A 22,179-nucleotide genomic window follows, 5' to 3' on the forward strand; every position below is an offset into this window, starting at 1 on the left:
GGGGGACCATGCGAAGATGTCCCGATTCTCACGGAGGAAATCGACGAGCTCGCCTTCCTACTTGCTGTCGAGGTTCGCACCTATGACAGCGTACCTCTCCGGGTGCTCCGGATCCAAGGGTATCTTCTTTGTCTCTTTGGCCGGCTTGAATGAACCTTCGGCTTCCGACTCCTTCGGGTCGGGCGATATCTCCGGCTGCTTGCCGGCCATCGCCACAACTCGTTCAAGGAGTCGCTTCTCGGCTGCGATCACCAGGGACTCCGCCAGCCGACTGCTCTCGGCCGCGCAAGCGGATGACTTCCGGTAGTCACCGGCCACAGTCATAATTCCCCTGGAACTGGGCAACTTCATCTTGAGGTAGGCGTAGTGGGGGACCGCCATGAACTTGGCCAAGGCGGGTCGGCCAAGTAGCGCATGGTATGGGCTCTCAAGGTCCACCACCTCAAACCAAACAGACTCTCTTCGGAAGTGATCTTTGTCCCCAAAGAGGACGTCCATCAGGATCTTGCCGATTGGTGAGCAGGAAAGCCCAGGAACAATGCCGTGGAACACAGTCCGGCTGTTCTGAAGCTGTCTTTGCTTGATTCCTAACTTCTCCATGGTGTCCTTGTACAGGATATTGATGCTGCTGCCCCCGTCTATCAGAACTCGCGAGAAACGTGCGGCCCGTTTGTCCGTAGCAAAGGTGGCGTCCAGGACCAAGGCGTAGGAGCCCGGACTCGGCATCACTTCTGGGTGGTCAGCCCTGCTCCAGCTGATGGGCTTCTCAGACCAGTGCATGAACTTTGGCGTCTCTAAGGCTACTGCGTTCACCTCTTGTCGCTGCAGCCGCTTGCTGCGTCGATCATCAGCCACACTGGTGAACACCACATAGGCTCCATGCTCTTCAGGGTATTCGTCTTGTACTGCGTCGACTGGCCTGACTGCCGGCTGCTGGGGCGGAGGCGGAGGCGGCTCCCCAGCAGGCGGGGGTGGCAGGAGGCCGTCTCCCTTGGCGATCCTGGTGAGCCAGTGGCACTTCTGGGTGGTGTGATTCGACGGCTTCGCGCTGCTGTGGAACTTGCAAGGTCCATCCAAGGTATGCTCATAGGGAAGGTCGGCAACCAGTTTGGCTTGCCGCCTTTCTGTCGCTTGGGTGGAGGCTGCTCTTCTGGCTGCTGGGCTTCAACGGTCACGACCTGCCGGCTGCCGGAAGCCGGCTGCGGGGCCTTGCGCTTGTTGTCGCCCTGCTGTTGTCGCCGGCCGGCGTCTGCCGCCGGAGTTCTTGGAGCCTGAGGAGCTACTTTGCCAGTCATGCTGAATTGAATTTCTGCCTTCATGGAGGAGTCGGCCGTGGCGTACTTGTCCGCTATGATCAGCAGCTCATCGAGGGTTTTTGGCTCGTCGCAGAGGAGCTTGTGCTTGAGGAGGGTGCCTTCTCGGTCGTAAAGTACTCGATGGCCTACACCTCGTGCACGCCCTCGCAGGAGTTCTGGAGCTCAGCCCAACGTGTGAGGTAGTCGCGAGTCGACTCGTCAGGACCTTACACGCACAAGGAGAGCTGACGAGGCTTGGGAGGACGCTTGTACGTGCTGGTGAAGTTGCGGACGAACGCTTCAGTGAAGTCGACCCAGCTGTTGATGCTGCGGGGCTTTAGGCTGTTCAGCCATGTCCGGGCCGTGCCCTGGAGCATGAGCGTAACGTACTTTACGGCGACACGCTTGTTGCCTTTTACTATGCTGACAGCCTTGGACTGGTCGACTAGCCGTCTTCTGGCTTCATGGAGCCGGTATACTTGGGCGTGTCTCTTGGGAGCGTGAACCCTCTGGGAAAGGGCTCGTCCCGAATACGGGGCCCGAAACAAGGCGGACCCAGCTCGTCTTCTTCTTCCAGCGCTAGGGACCGGTGAAGTCGGTCGATCCGGTGGCGGGCATCATTCTCTCCAACTCCCTCTCGGCGGCCAAGGCAGTCACCGAGAGTCGGATGGTCAACAGGTGGCGGGGATACTCGCCTCTCCTTGCGGGGAGGGGGAGGCGGACAGTCGTCCCGTCGTTCCACTGCTCTCGGGTGGCCATCTTGGTCGCGCTCTATGGTAATGCGAGTCCGACTGTGGCTGACAGCCGGCTCCTTGTCCTTTCTTCCTCGGGCGCCGCCAGTCGGCATCCGAGACGTCGCGCCTTGATTTTGGTGCGTGTCGTCGTTTGGCCGCTGCGGCGCCTCCGTGCGGCAGCCGGCCTCGTTCTGCGCGGCGGCCGTGTCGAGGAGCCACTGGACTCGCTCCATCATGAGGCGGCATTCTTCGCCCTCGAAATTGTCCAGCTCATCCGCCGCTGCCTGGGCGGCTCGGATGTTCTCCGCCGGTGTAGCGTACACGGGGCGGCTAGCCCCAAACAGGCTGGCGATGGCTACGCCGCGCTGCTGGACCGCGCCAAGGCGGCTGGACCCTGCCGGGGCCGGCGAGCCACCAACGGCGCGATCCATCTCCCGTTGGTATGCTTCTGACAAGCCTCTCATGCTGGCCAGCTTCTTCGCACCTTCAACGAGCTGAAGGCGGCGCGCTTCTAGCGTCTCCGCGTTAGCACCTTCCGGAATGGGCGCAGCTAGGTCTTGCAGTGCCGCACCGAGTGAGTCGGGCGCTCCTCCGCCAGGGAACTTGTCATGACTGATGACTAGCACCTCAGTGACGGTGCTTCCGTCGCTCTCTGCATGGGGGAGAGGTTCGTCGTAGACCACCACGTTGGTGGGGAACGCGTCGATCGACGCGGTGTCGGAGTCGACCAGCATCGGGTCGGTGGAGCCAACGGACTCCAAGTCTATGGCGGGCTCGCCGGAAACATGGAGTTGATCGAGGAGGCCCGCGAGGAGGTTCTCGGGGCCTCCCGCGCCTGTGTTGGACGCAGGTTCGTCGGAGAGGCGGACCTCGCCGACAAGTTCAGCCAAGGAGCTGGCTGCGCAGGCGATCTCAACGCCGCGCAGCGCGTCAATGCGAACTTCGCCTGGCGTGCCTGGCTGGCTGCGCTCGCCAAGGAGGAAAAGGGTTCCCGTCCAGAACAGATCTCCGGACAGCGGTGCACCATGCCCCACGGTGGGCGCCAAATGTCGGGGGTTTGGTGCGACATATTTCAACGGATGGCTTATCATGGTGGGGGTGAGTAGAACGTCGCCGGTGCCTGGAAACAGGATGAGGTGAAGACATGCACGCCGGCGAATCTTACCCAGCTTCGGGGCTCTCCAGGGAGATAATACCCCTACTGCTGCTCTGCAGGGTCTCCGCATGATCACTATGGCCAAGTGTTTACAGAGTTGCTCCTTGAGCTGTTTCTGGTGGTAGAAGAGGGCAAGGCTAGCTCTCTCCTTCTATCTGGTATGGTCTAGAACTACTGGGATCCAACCCCTTGCATGGGTGCCTTGGGAGGTTTATATAGGCCTACCCCCCAGGGGTACAATGGTAATTCGACTGGGCGCGGGCCCCGCCGTCAGTGCCTCCGACCTCTGACTTTTCCGTCGACTGCTGGGGCCTGCCGACTGGTCTGGTACGGAGCTGATAGGCCGCGTCTACCGCGGGCGGGTCTTGCCAGCCGCTGATTACTGTAGCCGTGCTTCTGATGACGCAGGCTTGGTCATGGGGTCGTGGCAACAGCCCCGCCGCCTAGCGGACAATCACTGTGGCCACTCCCCATCTCATCTTGATTAATGGCGCGTGGGCCCCGGGGGAGGGCTCGGCCGACTCCCCGGGCCGACTCTCGACGGGTCCGACTGGCGGTTCTCCCGCCGTCTCCCGAGGTCTCGCTGACTGGTGGGCCCCGCTGCCTCCAGGCCGTATAGACAAGCCGTCGTGGGAGCAGGACTTGGTACTGTGGTGCTGATGTCAGGGCCGGCCGGGCAACAGTGCCACGCCGCACGGAGATCTTCCCGGGTACGGCGTGCTGTGGCCATGCCTGCCCTTGGTAAGGGGAGGGGAGTGGGCTTCACTGTAGCCACGCCCCTGCCCCATCCCCTTCGATGAGGTCATGGTTTGTTGGAGTCGCCGGCCGACTCCCCAAAGCCGGCTTCTCTGGAAGTCGTCCCTGGGACTCGGCGTGAGCGGGCAGTCGGCCGTCCTGCCGTCGACTCCTCAGGAGGCGGCTCTTCGCCCCGGGGTCTTGAGGGGCGCAGCCTGCCCCGATGTCTTGAAAGGTTATGGGACTCGGCTTGGCCTACCCGTGGCCCATTACTCTGACAATGAGAGCCACTTATGGATTGCCTACCAAAGATGGCAATACCTAGATCTATTCTTGCTTGTTATGCCTAGCTAGGGGCGTTAAACGATAGCGCTTGTTGGGAGGCAACCCAATTTTATTTTTATTCCTTGCTTTTTGCTCTTGTTTAGTAATAAATAATTTATTTAGCCTCTGTTTTAGTTGTGTTTTTTGTGTTTAATTAGTGTTTGTGCCAAGTAGAACCGTTGGGAAGACTTGGGGAAAGTCTTGTTGAACTTGCTGTAAAAAACAGAAACTTTAGCGCTCACGAGAACTGCTCTCATTTTTATTTGGAGAGAGATATTTAGTTAATTCTTTTTGCAGATGATTAATAGATAACTTACTCACGTCGAGCAATTTATTTTAGAATTTTTGGGGTTCTATATCTTGCGCTAGATACAGATTACTACAGACTGTTCTGTTTTTGATAGATTCTATTTTTCGTGTGTTGTTTGCTTATTTTGATGAATCTATGGCCAGTAAAATAGTTTATAATCCATAAATAAGTTGGAATACAGTAGGTATAACACCCATATAAATAAATAATGAGTTAATTAAAGTACCTTGAAGTGGTATTTTGTTTTCTTTCGCTAACGGAGCTCATGAGTTTTCTACTTTAAGTTTTGTGTTGTGAAGTTTTCAAGTTTTGGGTAAAGATTTGATGGACTATGGAACAAGGAGTGGCAAGATCCTAAGCTTGGGGATGCTCATGGAACCCCCAATATAATCTAAGGATACCTAAAATCCAAAGCTTGGGATGCCCCGGAAGGCATCCCCTCTTTCGTCTACTTCTATCGGTAACTTTACTTGGAGCTATATTTTTATTCACCACATGATATGTGTTTTGCTTGGAGGGTATTTGATGATTTAAGTCTTTGCTTATTAGTTTACCACAATCATACTTGCTGTACACACCTTTTGAGAGAGCCATAAATAATTTGGAATTTGATAGAATACTCTATGTGCTTCACTTATATCTTTTGAGTTATATAATTTTGCTCCAGTGCTTCACTTATATCTTTTAGAGCACGGTGGTGGATTTGTTTTATAGAAACTATTGATGTCTCATGCTTCACTTAGATCATTTTGAGAGTCTTAATAGCATGGTAATTTGCTTAATAATAATATGCTTGGTATTCAAGATTTGTAAAACTTCCTTTTGAGTGCGTTGAATACTAAGAAAAAATTGATGCTTGATAATTGTTTTGAGATATGAGGATGGTGATATTAGAGTCATGCTAGTTGAGTAGTTGTGAATTTGAGAAATGCTTGTGTTAAAGTTTGTGATTCCCGTAGCATGCACGTATGGTGAACCGTTATGTGATGAAGTCGGAGAATGATTTATTTATTGATTGTCTTCCTTATGAGTGGCGGTCGGGGACGAGCAATGGTCTTTTCCTACCAATCTATCCCCCTAGGAGCATGCACGTAATACTTTGCTTTGATAACTTCTAGATTTTTGCAATAAGTATATGAGTTCTTTATGACTAATGTTGAGTCCATGGATTATACGCACTTTCCTTCCTTCCACCACTGCTAGCCTCTCTAATACCGCGCACTTTTCGCCGGTATCATACACCCACCAAATACCTTCCTCAAAACAGCCACCATACCTACCTATCATGGCATTTCCATAGCCATTCCGAGATATATTGCCATGCAACTTTCCACCATTCCGTTCATTATGACACACTCCATCATTGTCATATTGCTAGCATGATCATGTAGTTGACATTGTATTTGTGGCAAAGCCACCGTTCATAATTCTTTCATACATGTCACTCTTGATTCATTGCATATCCCGATACACCGCCGGAGGCATTCATATAGAGTCATATTTTGCTCTAAGTATCGAGTTGTAACTATTGAGTTGTAAGAAAAATAAAAGTGTGATGATCATCATTTTTAGAGCATTGTCCCAAGTGAGGAAAGGATGATGGAGACTATGATTCCCCCACTAGTCGGGATGAGACTCCGGACGGAAAAAAGAGGCCATAAAAAAGAAGAAGGCCCTAATAAAAATAAAAAAATGAGAGAAAATGAGAGAAGGGACAATGTTACTATCATTTTACCACACTTGTGCTTCAAAGTAGCACCATGATCTTCATTGTAGAGAGTCTCTCATTCTGTCACTTCCATATACTAGTGGGGATCTTACATTATAGAACTTGGCTTGTATATTCCAATGATGGGTTTCCTCAAAATGCCCTAGGTCTTCGTGAATAAGCGAGTTGGATGCACACCCACTTAGTTTCTTTTGTTGAGCTTTCATATACTTATAGCTCTAGTGCATCTATTGCATGGCAATCCCTACTCACTCACATTGATATCTATTGATGGGCGTCTCCATAGCCCGTTGATACGCCTAGTTGATGTGAGACTATCTTCTCCCTTTTTGTCTTCTCCACAACCACCATTCTATTCCACATATAGTGCTATATCCATGGCTCACGCTCATGTATTGCGTGAAGATCGAAAAAGTTTTGAAAATGTCAAAAGTATGAAACAATTGCCTGGCTTGTCATCGGGGTTGTGCATGATTTAAATACTTTGTGTTGTGAAGATAGAGCCTAGCCAGACTATATGATTTTGTAGGGATAGCTTTCTTTGGCCATGTTATTTTGAGAAGACATAATTGCTTTGTTAGTATGCTTGAAGTATTATTATTTTTTGTCAACATGAACTTTTGTCTTGAATCTTTTGAATCTAAATATTCATACCACAATTAAGAAGATTTACATTGAAATTATGCCAAGTAGCACTCCGCATCAAAAATTCTATTTTTATCATTTACCTACTCGAGGACGAGCAGGAATTAAGCTTGGGGATGCTTAGTACGTCTCCAACGTATCTATAATTTTTGATTGCTCCATGTTATATTATCTACTGTTTTGGACATTATTGGGCTTTATTATCCGCTTTTATATTATTTTTGGGACTATTAACCGGAGGCCCAGCCCAGAATTGTTGTTTTTTGCCTGTTTTAGGGTTTTGAAGAAAAGGAATATCAAACGGAGTCCAAATGGAATGAAACCTTCGGAAACGTGATTTTCTCATCAGATAAGATCCAGGAGACTTGGACCCTCCGTCAAGAAAGCCACGAGGCGGTCACGAGGGAGGAGGGCGCCCCCCTAGGGCGGGCCCCCCTGCCTCGTGGACCCCTCGAAGCTCCACCGACGTACTTATTCCTCCTATATATATATCCACGTACCCCGAAACGATCGAGGACGGAGCCAAAAACCTAGTTCCACTGCCGCAACTTTCTGTATTCACGAGATCCCATCTTGGGGCCTGTTCCGGAGCTCTGCCGGAGGGGGCATCGATCACGGAGGGCTTCTACATCATCATCCAAGCCTCTCCGATGAAGTGTGAGTAGTTTACTTCAGACCTACGGGTCCATAGCTAGTAGTTAGATGGCGTCTTCTCTCTTTTTGTTTCTCAATACAATGTTCTCCCCCTCTCTCGTGGAGATCTATTCGATGTAATCTTCTTTTTGCGGTGTGTTTGTTGAGATTGATGAATTGTGGGTTTATGATCAAGTCTATCTATGAATAATATTTGAATCTTCTCTGAATTCTTTTATGTATGATTGCTTATCTTTGCAAGTCTCTTCGAATTATCTGTTTGGTTTGGCCTACTAGATTGGTTGTTCTTGCCATGGGAGAAGTGCTTAGCTTTGGGTTCGATGTTGCAATGTCCTTACCCAGTGACAGAAGGGGCAGCAAGGCACGTATTGTATCATTGCCATCGAGGATAACAACATGGGGTTTTTATCATATTACATGAAACTATCCCTCTACATCATGTCATCTTGCTTAAGGCGTTACTCTGTTTTTAACTTAATACTCTAGATGCATGCTGGATAGCGGCCGATGAGTGGAGTAATAGTAGTAGATGCAGAATCGTTTCGGTCTACTTGTCTCAGACGTGATGCCTATATACATGATCATACCTAGATATTCTCATAACTATGCTCGATTCTGTCAATTGCTCAACAGTAATTTCAGATCTTGGTATTTTATTCAAACAGCAAGCAAAGCAAAATAAAATGACATCTAAGAATAGCAAACATCATGTGAAGAAGCAAAAACTTAGGATCAACCGATACTAACCGATAGTTGTTGAAGAAGAAAGGTGGGATGCCAACCGGGGCATCCCCAAGCTTAGACGCTTGAGACTTCTTGAAATATTATCTTTGGATGCCTTGGGCATCCCCAAGCTTGAGCTTTTGTGTCTCCTTAATTCCTCTCATATCACGGTCTCCCTAAATCTCAAAAGCTTCATCCACACAAAACTCAACAAGGACTCGTGAGATAAGTTAGTATAAACCATTACAAAAACCTTATCATACTCTACTGTAGAAAATCACTAAAATTATTATTCAACGTTGCATACTAAATTCCTCTACATATTTAATAGTCCTATCCTCAAATAGAATCATTAAAGAAGCAAACATATGCAAACAATGCAAACATAACAGCAATCTGCCTAAACAGCATAGTCTGTAAAGAATGCTGCAACATCCATACTTCCCTAGCTCCAAAAATTATGAAAGAAAATTCCCACTGTAGTAAATTTATCAGAGCTTAATATGCAAAAGGTTTCAACATTATATCACATTCTGACTTCTCTAGGGAATTATTGCAACAACGGTAAACTTTCTGTTTTCAAACAGCAACATGTATACTTGTAACATAGGCATAGTAAAGGCTATCAATGCCACTTTTATTGAAATAAAAGATGCAAAACATTGTTCTAAATAACATCAAGTGAATCCTAACAAAATAAATTGACGCTCCAAGCAAAACACATATCATGTGGCGAATAAAAATATAGCTCCAAGTAAAGTTACCGATGAACGAAGACGAAAGACGGGATGCCTTCCGGGGCATCCCCACGCTTAGGCTCTTGGTTGTCCTTGAATATTATCTTGGGGTGCCTTGGGAATCCCCAATCTTAGGCTCTTACCACCCCTTATTCCATAGTCCATCGAATCCTTACCCAAAACTTGAAAACTTCACAACACAAAACTTAACAGAAAACTCGTAAGCTTCGTTAGTGAAAGAAAATAAATCACCACTTCAAGGTACTGTAATGAACTCATTATTTATTTATATTGGTGTTAAACCTAGTGTATTCCAACTTATCTATGGTTTATAAACTATTTTACTAGCCATAGATTCATCAAAATAAGCAAACAACACACGAAAAACAGAATCTGTCAAAAACAGAACAGTCTGTAGTAATCTGGATCAAACGTATACTTCTGGAACTCATAAAATTCTAAAATAAATTGCTGTACCTGAGGAATTTATCTATTAATAATCTGAAAAAAGAATTAACTAAATATCGCTCTCCTAATAAAAATGGCAGCAATTCTCGTGAGCGCTAAAGTTTCTGTTTTTTTACAGCATGATCAACAAGACTTTCCCCAAGTCTTCCCAAAGGTTCTACTTGGCACAAACACTAATTAAAATCATAAAAAAAAATCTAAAAAGAGGATAGTTGAATTATTTATTACTAAACAGGAGCAAAAAGCAAGGAATAAAAATAATATTGGGTTGCCTCCCAACAAGCGCTTTCGTTTAACGCCCCTAGCTAGGCATGATGATTTCAATGATGCTCACACAAAGGATAAGAATTGAAATCTAAAGAGAGCATCATGAAGAATATGAATAGCACATTTAAGTCTAACTCACTTCCTGTGCATAGGGATTTTGTGAGCAAACAACTTGTGGGAACAAGAATCAACTTGCATAGGAAGGTAAAACAAGCATAACTTCAAAACTTTAAGCACATGGAGAGGAAACTTGATATTATTGCAATTCCTACAAGCATATATTCCTCCCTCATAATAATTTTCAGTAGCATCATGAATGAATTCAACAATATAACCAGAACCTAAAGTATTCTTTTCATGATCTACTAGCATAGAAATCTTATTACTCTCCACATAAGCAAAATTCTTCTCATTCGGAATACTGGGAGTATCATAAGAGACTTGAATACTATTAATTGTTTCCACATTAAAAGAGTAATGTTCAGAAAATAGGTAACCATAATCATGACAAGTTTTATAAATATAATTACTACTTTTTATAGCATAAGTATCATCACAATAATCATCATAGGTAGCAGCTTTGTTCTCATAATCAATTGGAACCTCTTCCGGAATAGTGGATTCATCACAAAATAAAGTCATGACCTCTCCAACTCCACTTTCATCAATATAATCATCATAAATAGGAGGCATGCTTACATCATAGTAAATTTGCTTATCAAAGCTTGGGGGACAAAAAATATCATCTTCATCAAACATAGCTTCCCCAAGCTTGTAGCTTTGCATATCATTAGCATCATGGATATTCAAGAAATTCATACTAACAACATTGCAATCATGCTCATCATTCAAATATTTAGTGCCAAACATTTTATAGATTTATTCTTCTAGCACTTGAGCACAGTTATCCTTTCCATCATACTCACGAAAGATATTAAAAAGGTGAAGTGTATGAGACAAACTTAATTCCATTTTTTATAGTTTTCTTTTATAAACTAAACTAGTGATAAAACAAGAAACTAAGAGACTCGATTTCAAGATCTAAAGGTAAACCATCAAGCACTCACCTCCCCGGCAACGGCGCCAGAAAAGAGCTTGATGTCTACTACACAACCTTCTTCTTGGAGACATTGTTGGGCCTCCAAGTGCAGAGGCTTGTAGGACAGTAGCAAATTCCCCTCAAGTGGATGACCTAAGGTTTATCAATCCATTGGAGGCGTACGATGAAGATGGTCTCTCTCAAGCAACCCTGCAACCAAATAACAAAGAGTCTCTTGTGTCCCCGACACACCCAATACAATGGTAAATTGTATAGGTGCACTAGTTCGGCGAAGAGATGGTGATACAAGTGGTATATGGATGGTAGATAAAGGTATTTGTAATCTGAAAATATAAAAACAGCAAGGTAACTAATGGTAAAAGTGAGCGTAAACGGTATTGCAATGCTAGGAAACAAGGCCTACGGTTCATACTTTCACTACTACAAGTCCTCTCAACAATAATAGCATAATTGGATCACATAACTATCCCTCAACATGCAACAAAGAGTCACTCCAAAGCCACTAATAGCGGAGAACGAACGAAGAGATTATGGTAGGGTACGAAACCACCTCAAAGTTATTCTTTCCAATCAATCCGTTGGGCTATTCCTATAAGTGTCACAAACAGCCCTAGAGTCCGTACTAGAATAACACCTTAAGACACAAATCAACCAAAACCCTAATGTCACCTAGATACTCCAATGTCACCTCAAGTATCCGTGGGTATGATTATACGATATGTGTCACACAATCTCATATTCATCTATTCAACCAACACAAAGGACCTCAAAGAGTGCCCCAAAGTTCCTACCGGAGAATCATGACGAAAACATGTGCCAACCCCTATGCATAGGTTCATGGGCGGAACCCACAAGTTGATCACCAAAACATACATCAAGTGAATCACGTGATATCCCATTGTCACCACATATACGCACGGCAAGACATACATCAAGTGTTCTCAAATCTTTAAAGACTCAATCCGATAAGATAACTTCAAAGGGGAAACTCAATCCATTACAAGAGAGTAGAGGGGGGGAAGAAACATCATAGAGTAAAATGCAAGCGCGGTCCTAATTCTTTCCCAAAAGTGTTGATTGGTCCTAATTCTTTCAAAATGCATATCTGGGTCCTAATTATTTCTAAGTTGTTTATCCGAGGTCCTAATTTCGTCTGACCGCCGCTGACCAGCTCGCGTGGCGCTTTGACCGCCGCCACGTCGACTCGAGGGCCCACGCTTGATAACGACCAGCCATGTGTTTTTTCAAAAGAGCCCCCCAACCCTAATCTCTTTGCGGCCGTAGTCATTTTCCTCTCCTCTTCCCCACCTCTCTCTGCTCTGGCGAAACAGGGGAGATTGACGGCGATGGTCCGGTGAGAAGAGGCAGACGGCCATCGCAGGCGCTTGTCCGGCGGCGGTGCCGCTAGGATGGCGCCCGTGCATCGCCGACCTGGAGATCCTCCTCTGCGATACGGTCAGTGTGGTGCCCGTAACCCTAACCCTCGATCCTCTTTTTCTGCGGATTCCGATTTAGCTCGAATCGATGGTAGTATTTGATTCAATCCCTCGATACCTAGGACCACAAGAGGAGGTTTTTACCATAGAAATCAACTATGCTGGATTTTTCTGCGGATTTGGCCGATCGAAGACGTATGCCGATGGGAAAGTTGCTCTTTTCGATGGTTGTGAAGTAGATACATGGTCTCCTCTCTGGCTCACTGATTTTATGCAGCAACTGGGATATAGTGACCAATCTAAGCATGTTATTTACTGGTTACTGCCTGGAAAGAATTTAGGTGATGGACTACGGACTGTGGACTGTGACACTGACACTTTGCACATGACAGCAGTTGTTCCAAAATTCCAGTACTTTCAATTGTTTGTTGATCACAAAGACATGGCCTTTGACAATGTAATTGATAATATTCATGTTAGTGGTACACCTGAGCTACATCCTGTACTAAGCCCTAAATCTCCTGGGTTTAGCAGTGGAATAAGAGGAAGTCCCAGGTTTAAGGTGAAAGTTCATAAAGGCAGACTGAACCAATTTAATGCAGGCAGCAACAATGAAGGGAGTAGCAGTGTTCCACCAATGGGACAAAATGTTGGACATGAACTTAGAAGAAGCAGGAGGAAACTTGTGGTAGAAGAAGAAATCCCTAATGAAAATGAAAGTGACAGTGACAGTGATGACAGTGAATGGGATTCAGACTGGGTCGACTCTGACAATGAAGTAGGCAAAGATGATAATGATCTGTATGAAGAATGGTTGATGAAAAATTTGAGAAGAAGAAAAAGAAGAAATCTGAATGGGAATAGGACAGTGACTATGATACAGATGAACTGCAGGAGCTACAAGATTCAGAGCTTGAAGATGCACAAGGAAGGAAAAAAATGATTCAGCAGAGGAAGTGGAAGTATTAGATGCACAAGGAAGGAAAAAAATGAAAAAGAAAGTGAAGCTGAAAAGGTGGAGGCCTGAGAACATGAAAGAAGTTAGTTTTCACATAGGCATGGTGTTCTTGTTTGTCATTGAACTAAGAGCATCAATTCAAGAGTACATTGTGAAGCAGAGAGTGCAAATTCATTACATAAAGAATGATAAGCAAAGGATAAGGGCAGGTTGTGTTGGAGATTGTCCCTGGTTCTTGTTTGCTGCACCTGACAGCAGGACCAAAGCATGGGTTGTGAAGAAGTATGTGGGTGAGCATACATGTGAAAGAGAGTAGGCACTCAAGCAATTTATAGCAAGATATTTGGCTGGCAAGTATGTCGGAGTAATCGACCACGGGTACCCCGAGGACGGCAAGACGATATTTCAAGACATCGGGGCTAGCAAAGCCCCTCAGTCTGCCTGCCGGCTGCCGACTGCACCAACCAGCCGGCTACCGACTGCAGCCCGACCCGACACCGACAAGACACCGACGAGACGGATGTACCCGAGCACTATTTATGCGTCATCTCAGTCATCATGTATAGTGTCACTTGTCCCCTAGCACTATTTATGAAATGACACAGGGGACAAGCATGACACCCCACCATGCCTTGCCCATGCCACCACTTAGCCTAGATGATAAGCTAACCACAGTATATATATGAGCATCCATCCATCCATCTAGGATGAGCACACACCCCCACACTCTCACGCCACACTCATTTGGCCACAAGGCCACTCACGGCCACAAGCCATGGCCATACTTGGTCACTAGAGCCGGCCATACACATGCATATACGAGATCAGATGCCCTCAGCACTGATCTCAGATATAGCTCCAGAAGCACTTTATACCAGATATATTAGATATACTCAGACATGCAGGAGTAGGGGTGTTATCTCTCCAGAGAGCCCCGAACCTGGGTAACTAGCGCGTGCTACTCGCATACCCGCTCCCGGGCCTATCAGCAGCAGTCTTACCCACACACTAAGCCCTTGTGGCATCTGTCGACTCGCAAAGCCCCCCATGAGAATACCACGACAGTTGGCGCCCACCGTGGGGTGGTACTACTATTATGCTACCACGCTGCTGCTGGTTTCGCTATCCGGGCGGGACCATCTTCATCGCCTCCGCCGCGGTGTCGCGCCGTCTCTCCGGTAGCGCTCGGGGGCTCGACTTCGACCCGTCCCCGGAGCGGCCGTGCGGGACGGCGCGTCCTCGCCGTCGGTCTCGCCATCTTCATCATCACCGCGGCGTCGCCACCTTTCCGGCGCCTGTCGAGGGATCAACATCGGCACGCCCTCGGCGCGTCCATGCTGGGCGGTGCATCTTCGTCACCACCGTTGTGACGCCGGCCATCCGTCCGAGCACGGCGGTGCCTCGTTTCAGTCGGCCGCATCCATGCGCGCGCCGTGCCACGCCGCTCGCGCCTGCTCCCCTTCGCATTGCGCCTTCTTCTGGCTGAAACACACAAACTGCTCCCCCATACGCTAGCAAGCAACCAGACAAACACTCATGCCCAAGCTAGCTAGCTACCTTTTCCATTAGCCCTGCTAAGCTAGCTAGCTAGCCATCCCGGCCCTTGTTAGCGCAGGAGAGCAGTCTCGCGGGTGTCCTCTTCCGCTCGCCGCTCCCACATGGACGCTACAGCCACGCGTCCGGGCCATCCGAGCCGCAGCACTTGCGTCCATGCCCGCTCAGCGCGCGCACTCCCTCCCCCGCGCGTGGCTCCGCCCGTGGCCACCCCTGCGCTGCCTCAAGCTCATGCGCCAGCGGGCTCCTTGTAGATCCCGCTCACTGCTCCTCCCCTACGCGCCTCGCCCCGCTCCTGCCGGGTCCGCGCGTCCCAGCGCGTTGCCTTCACCGCGACTCTCCCCCGTGGTCGTCCCACCTCGCTCGCGCATGCGCCGACCGCGCCGGCTGCTCGGCCGGGTGGCCGCGCGTCTGCCCGGCCTCGTCTCGCCAAGATCTGGAGTAGTACATCAAGAAGTTAAGATGGAGCCAGAAGAAGCCGTATTTGAAAGGAAACATTTCGTGAAGAACTCAGGACCCAAAAGTTGAAAGTAGCCAAGCTAGAGTAGAAAAACCTTGAGATACCGAAGATTCGTCAGGAACGGAAGGACAGTAGTACCATGGTTCATGCCAATGTTGAAACCCAAAAGTTTGGAATGCCACTCCCGAAATATTAAAGGACGTCACGAGAAACTTTTTTTCAACAGAGAGGATCTGGCAGAAGAAATTGAGAAGGACAAACACGATCGGAAGAAGCCATTGGAGGCATGAACAAGACTTGAAGAGTTTGGCGATGTTGACCTTAGAAGACCAAACCCCTGTTATACACCTACGTTAGATGCGACGATTGTGAGCTGTCATTTGTTTGATGTTTTTCGACAGCCACAACAAAAATCTGTCTTTTCAAAACTTTTGTTTGTATTGTGTGTATCCCTCTCCCTCTCTCTTATCTCACCCCAAAACCCATGGACCTAATAGAGGATGAATGGAGATGAGCTTGTATTTTCGGGACCGATGAGTCAATTGGAGACAGACCGATGGATTCAGAACATGGAGGATCATATGGAGAACAACCCTATAGTCGGAAAGGATATGGCCCAGCATGCTCTTCAATGCTTTGAAAGAGGTGCTGCTACTTGGTGGAGGATGTACCAAACCATCAATGGATGGCAAGGAGTAACCACTTGGAAATAATTTAAGTTGACTTTGCTAAAGTCTCAGTTTGTGTCCCAGAAGTTGAAGCCTTATGGAAAGGATATGAAGAAATCTTGTGCATGCAAGATTTGTGGAGAAATAGGACACACCCATAAAGAACACAAGGATGAATGCCCTAATTGTGAAGGAAGTCACCCAGTTGAAGAATGCCCCACTAGGCAGATTACTTGTTTCTTGTGTGAAGGGATTACCCACTATCCTACTCAGTGTCACTTTTACCCCATGGTACGAAGGACCGTACAATAGAAGAAAGAAGTAAAGAAAGGAGCCCTTATGGAAATTTTAGAAGAACCCGTGATGAAGGAAGATGTGGAGGACACACCTAAAGAAGACCCGAGTAAACCCTGCACTAAGTCTTGCTATTCATGTGGAGAAGAAGGACACATCTCCCAAAATTGTTTGAATGGGGATCTAGTAGAATTCCCGACAGAGGAAGTAGAATATGACCCACAGGAAATAGAAGCCCTGATTGGAATGGAAAAGTCCAGAAAGAGAAGTAGATTGGATTCCAGGAAGGATCTGAGTCATGTCACCTATTATAGGTGAAAGGAGTCAGGGCACTACCTCAACAATTGCCCAAAAAGGAAACCTTGAGACTTGTCAGAAGTAATATGTTTTAGTTGTAATGGAGCAGGGCACTTTGCCAGAGAATGCCCCAATGAGAAGGAAACTTGTGCTAGATAGTTGAGTTTGCAACAAAAGAAATGGAGTAGTAGAAGTGAGAACATTTTCTTTTATATTGAGGTGTTGAGTTGAGACATGTAATGGAAAAGCGAGAGATTGTAATCATTTGAGAATGAATAAAGTAGCATCGTTGGTACTGATATGGATTTTATGAGTTGTTACTCTATGAAGAAGGATTTTGACCATTTTGAGGATATGAGAAATATGGTCTATGGAAGATTTGTGCATTTTAAGGGTGGTAGTACCCTGTAATGGATTTTGGACAAAATGAATACGAGTTTTTTCTTGATATGTGTGATACCCCAAGAGTATGTGGGATGAAGTTTGAGACTGTCAGTTGTTCGGACCAAATGTGATCAAGGAGTCAGAAGAGAATGTTAAGTTGATTCGAGATAGACTGAAGGTAGCTCAGTCCAGGCAGAAGAGTTATGTAGACTCAAAAACTCAAGGAGGTAGTCTATGAAATTGGAGATAGAGCATGTCTTCGTGTGACCCCTCTGCGAGGAGTTAAACGAATTGGAGTTAAGGTAAAGTTAGCCCTGAGATTTGTAGGACCATACCGAGTTTTGGAGCGTATGAGAGAAGTGGCCTACAAGTTGGAGTCACCCGAAGGACTGTCAGGAGTTCATGATGTGTTTCACGTTTCCCAGTTGAAGAAGTGCCATGCACAGATGGCCAATATTCCCTTGTAAGGACGCTTGACCCTGGAAAGGATAATGATGTTCCACGAAGTGGAATATGGACTTCATAACTATAAGTTTTTATCTCGGTATGAGGGATACCCCACGAGGATGAAGAGATGAATTACTATTGGATATAAAGGAGGTGTGATGTTGGAAATATGGATCAATGGAAACTCCTTGATGAATCTGAGTAATCAAGTCTTAGTTTGGTGCCAATAGAAGGAAGACAGTACAATTGGATGGATTTAAGAATACTAGGAAGTTGGAAGTTGGAATAATGATCAGTTGCCCAATGATAAGTTCATGGACTACAAGTGATGAGATGTGCCATAACCCACAGGCCCCAGGACCTGCCAAGAAGCAAGCACATTCTTGCTGAAGGAAAAACCCTGGAGGAAGTTACGATTTTATCGATAGACGATTTTATAGGAGTTTACGCAAAACCTGAGAGTTGTGAAGGAATGATAGATGTTTGTCTGGCTTGCAGAATCAATGGATTATTCCAAACTTGGTTCGTCGACGAGAGAAATTCTGCAATGCTTGTGAGGATGACCGAGTGTTACAATGCGAGATTCGCTAAACCGTATACAAGGTAATGATTTGGGTGCGGGATGGATTGATCACCATACCGACTTACTCTTATTATTCGCCTTGCTATATGGGATGGTAAATCCGAGTGACTTACCTATAGTGGAGAGATGACGATCAAAACCTTGTTTAAGCCTTAGAATGGTATAGGTATTTTTCCTTGTACAAGGCAGTTTTTGCCAACCGTAGGTTATACGGTGAGGATCAACCTAGACCCATTTCATGCAGGAGAAACCATAAATTGTTGACCACCATGAGATATCGATAGTTGTTTAGTCTTGGCGCCAGACCGTCAGCTAAGAAGACCCAGTCTCAGAACAACCTTACCAAGATAAAAGGACAGAAGAATTGAGGAAAAGGTTATGCCACTACCGGAAGAGCTCAGAGAAGGAATTTTCTCGAGGATCTGAGAAGACCGACCCTGTCAAGAATAAGGATGGAGTATATGAGTATTGATGGGACCGTAACGATGTTTCTAAGGGTGGTAGCACCCCAGACCCCGGAGACGATTGATGGATTTTGAGGAGACCCCCAAACCCTAACCTTTTTCTTGCTAGCCTCTCCGAATCTCGAGGACGAGATTCATTTAAGGGTGGTAGGTTTGTAACATCCCAAAATTTTAAATTTTTGGAATGTTATAATAAATAAATAGAATTGTTTGATTGTTTGATTGATTGTCTAAAAGTGAGTGAAATTCGAAACTTTTTGAAAGTTAAATGAGAGGGAATAAAAGGACTTTCCCAAAACTTTCATATTTGCTTTCTGATCTCCATGAATTCAAATTCTTTTCAAATACAAAACCCTTGAGCGAAGATGATATGACTTCTTCCATTTAAATTAAATGAAAGGGTATTTGAAAATAATTAGATTTCATTTGGAAATATTTCAATTCATAAACTTCATGCAACTCAATGATTTTCACGAGAGAAGATAAAATGACTTCTTCAAATTATATGAAACATGAGTTGGGAGTTTCAAAGAATTAAATTCAAAGTTCTTTTGAATTTATTTTCAATTTGGATTTATTTGAGTTTTATTCAAATTATTTTTCTCCAAAATCAAAATACATGGAAATTAGGGTAACATGATTCCCTACAATAGAAAATTGGAGAAAAATTTATTCGAAATCATTTTGTAATTTTTAAAATGATTTTGTTGGATTCTATTAGACCAGTAGCACTATTTGAAATATTAGAATTGGTGTGTATTTTATTTAATGCTAGAATAATGTTCATGTCGTAGAAAATCTTTTTCTGAAAATTTTGATATATTATATGCATATATAATATTTTTATTTATTTTGCTTTTATTATTTATTTGTCTGGAAAATAATGTTTAAAAAAAATTACTGCCCTCCGCCGAACTGGGCCGGCCCAGCTCCTGCCAGGCCAAGGCCCAGCCCAACCGCATGCCGCCTTTGTCTTCGAGCTCAGGACAGAGTCCCGAGCGGTTCCGCCTCGCCGCCGCCATGTCCAAGCCGGGCACGCCGCCGCCTCCCTTGCCCCTGCCCCAAGCAGCGTCGCCCCGGCCTTTAAAAGCCGAGGTCCGACCGCCCCGCCCGCTCCTCCTTCCTGCCACGCCGCCTCACCTCGCCTGCCGTCGCTGCCGCCGCACTTAGCCGCCGCCGCCTCCTTGCACTGCACGCCTCCGCCGCGCCTGGATCCGCCGCCTGCGCCGCCGTTGCTCGCCGCTGCGACCTCGCCGCCTCGCCGCACCTCTCCGCCGCTAGCGCCGCCGTCCCGTGCCACCACCAACCATCGCCGGAGTTGCTGCTGCCGTCGATCGTCGCCGTTCAGTTTTCCTACCTGAACCACTAATCCGGTAAACCGCCAGGTCCGATTTATTTTTTTAGGGGTTTAGGCTTTTCTTCGGTTTTCTGTTTTAAAGCCCGGTTTTTCTTTTAATCTAGTTATTCAGTGAACGTTCACTGGTTAGGTACAGAAAACGAACGTTCGCCTTTTAGTTTTTTTCCTTTTTCTGTTTTAATTTCGGCCAGGGACCTATTCGTGATAACTTTCTTCACAGATTAGTCCCTGTACTTCAATCTATAATTACTTTTTACCCGTTTACCCAAATCCAGCGAAACCAATGCTCACCTCTTCGTTACGATCTCCTCTATCCAGTAATCCAACTTAAACATGTTTTTGAAAAGTTTAAAATTTGAATTAGATCAGATTTGAATTCAAACTTTGTTTGATCATAACTTGAGTTTCGTAGCTCCGTTTGAGTTGATTCTTTTTGCAAATCGAAGCTCTTGACCTAAACATTCTAATAAGGCCAAATTCACATAATTTTGGTACTGTTAGAAATTGTTTTATGTTGCAAGAGTTATTTTCTTGGTTTTGATGTTTCCTAATCGTCTTCTTCGTTCTTTTTGATCTTTTGAGTGATTGCTTATGTGTGGTTACTATTGCTTGCTTACGATAGATTGACCGGAGTGTGACGAGTAGAACTATCAAGAGTTTTGAGTGCGCATCATCTTCATCAACATTGCAGGCAAGTTCACACTTTGATCATACCTTTTCTACAACCCAATTTTATTGCATTAGATCAATCCTCACCCATTGCATGATTAGGATCTAATTAAATTGTGGGATGGGAAGTAGATGAGGTAGTACCTATTACCTGTTTATTATCAAACCTTTAGGAGTTACTTCTACATTTGCTTATTATGCCATGCTATGCTAGTAGACGTGGATTGGGTGAGTGATATCCATGACAGATGTGAGATTGAAAATTAAGGGTTTATCTAAGGTGGCAACCTAACACACATCTGGGTGGATTGAGGCACCCGGGGTTACCAGGACTTGCCTGTTTTATTGGACCGCCACCCAGGCCCAAAGGGATCATGAGATTATTCATACTAGAAACTTCCGTGTGCAGCCACAAGCCATTATGAGCTCTGGCATAGTTGACTAAGTTGTGCGAACTCTTACAGTGGTAGACTAGCAGATGTAGGGGAAAGTAGGTGTATCGGTCTACCCGTCGTAAGGTGCTAGCGCTTCTGAAAGACTGTGTCTCGGTCATCCGTTTCTCAAACACCATGTAGTGCGAGAAACCAAACGGAGGCGATCGAGTCTTGTGGGGAAAAGTGCGCAAACCTTTGCAGAGTGTAATAAACTAATCATGATTAGCCGTGTCCCCGGTTATGGACGTCTTGAGTATCTAGTTCTTGGATTATCCTGTTGATCTCATCGCGTTACTTTAAATGAATATTGTTGGGTTTAATGATGTTACTTAATTGGGATTGAGAATGCTGTCAACCATTCTCAATGTTAACAACCACCATGATAGTTAAATAAAATTTATTCCTTTGCAGTAGGGAAAAATTGGCTTTTTGCAAAAACCTTATAACCATAGAGCTTTTCCACCAGCCAAATATGCATGTAGTGATAGTCTTTATTCATCATTCTCTATGGTGTGAATTTGCCAGTACATTCAATGTACTGACCCTCTGTGGCTGCAATGTCTCATGTTGCAGGATTATCTTACGATGAGTAAGTGATATGTTAGGGTTACGATTTCTACACTCAACTTTGCCGTTGGTGTTGATGGGAATCCACAACCTTGTTACTTCCGCTATTTCGGATTTGAGGTAATAGTATTTACGTTACTTTTACATGTGATTTACCTCTGTTATAAATCCTCGAGTACTGTGTGTGTCAGCATACCGATCCAGGGATGACACTTAAGCACAGAGACTTGACCCATTCGGGTCGGGTCACTACAATTTTACTCAACATCATATGATCCAAATATAATAGCAAAGCTCGTGATACATCAAGATCGTACCACCTCAAGAACATGAGAGAGAGAGAGAGAGATCAAACACATAGCTACTGGTACATACCCTCAGCCCCGAGGGAGAACCACTCCCTCCTTGTCATGGAGAGCACCGAGATGATGAAGATGGCCACCGGAGGGGGATTACCCCCTCCGGCAGGGTGCCGGAACGGGTCTAGATTGGTTTTTGGTGGCTACGGAGGCTTCTGGCGGCGGAACTCCCGATCTATTGTGCCCTCTGGAAGTTTTACGATACGTAGGTATATATGGGTACAAGGGGTACATCGGTGGACCGAAGGGGGGGCCACGAGGCAGGGGGCGCGCTCCAGGGAGGTGGGCGCCCCCCTACCCTCGTGAGCTCCTCCTTCATCTTCTGACATAGGGTCCAAGTCTATCCGGTAGGTTTCCTTCCAAAAATAACTTCTCCAGTTGATTTCGTTCCGTTTCGACTCCGTTTGATAT

The sequence above is a fragment of the Triticum dicoccoides genome, chromosome 2A, assembly GCF_002162155.2.
Source record: "Triticum dicoccoides isolate Atlit2015 ecotype Zavitan chromosome 2A, WEW_v2.0, whole genome shotgun sequence".
In the NCBI taxonomy this organism is placed as follows: domain Eukaryota; kingdom Viridiplantae; phylum Streptophyta; class Magnoliopsida; order Poales; family Poaceae; genus Triticum; species Triticum dicoccoides.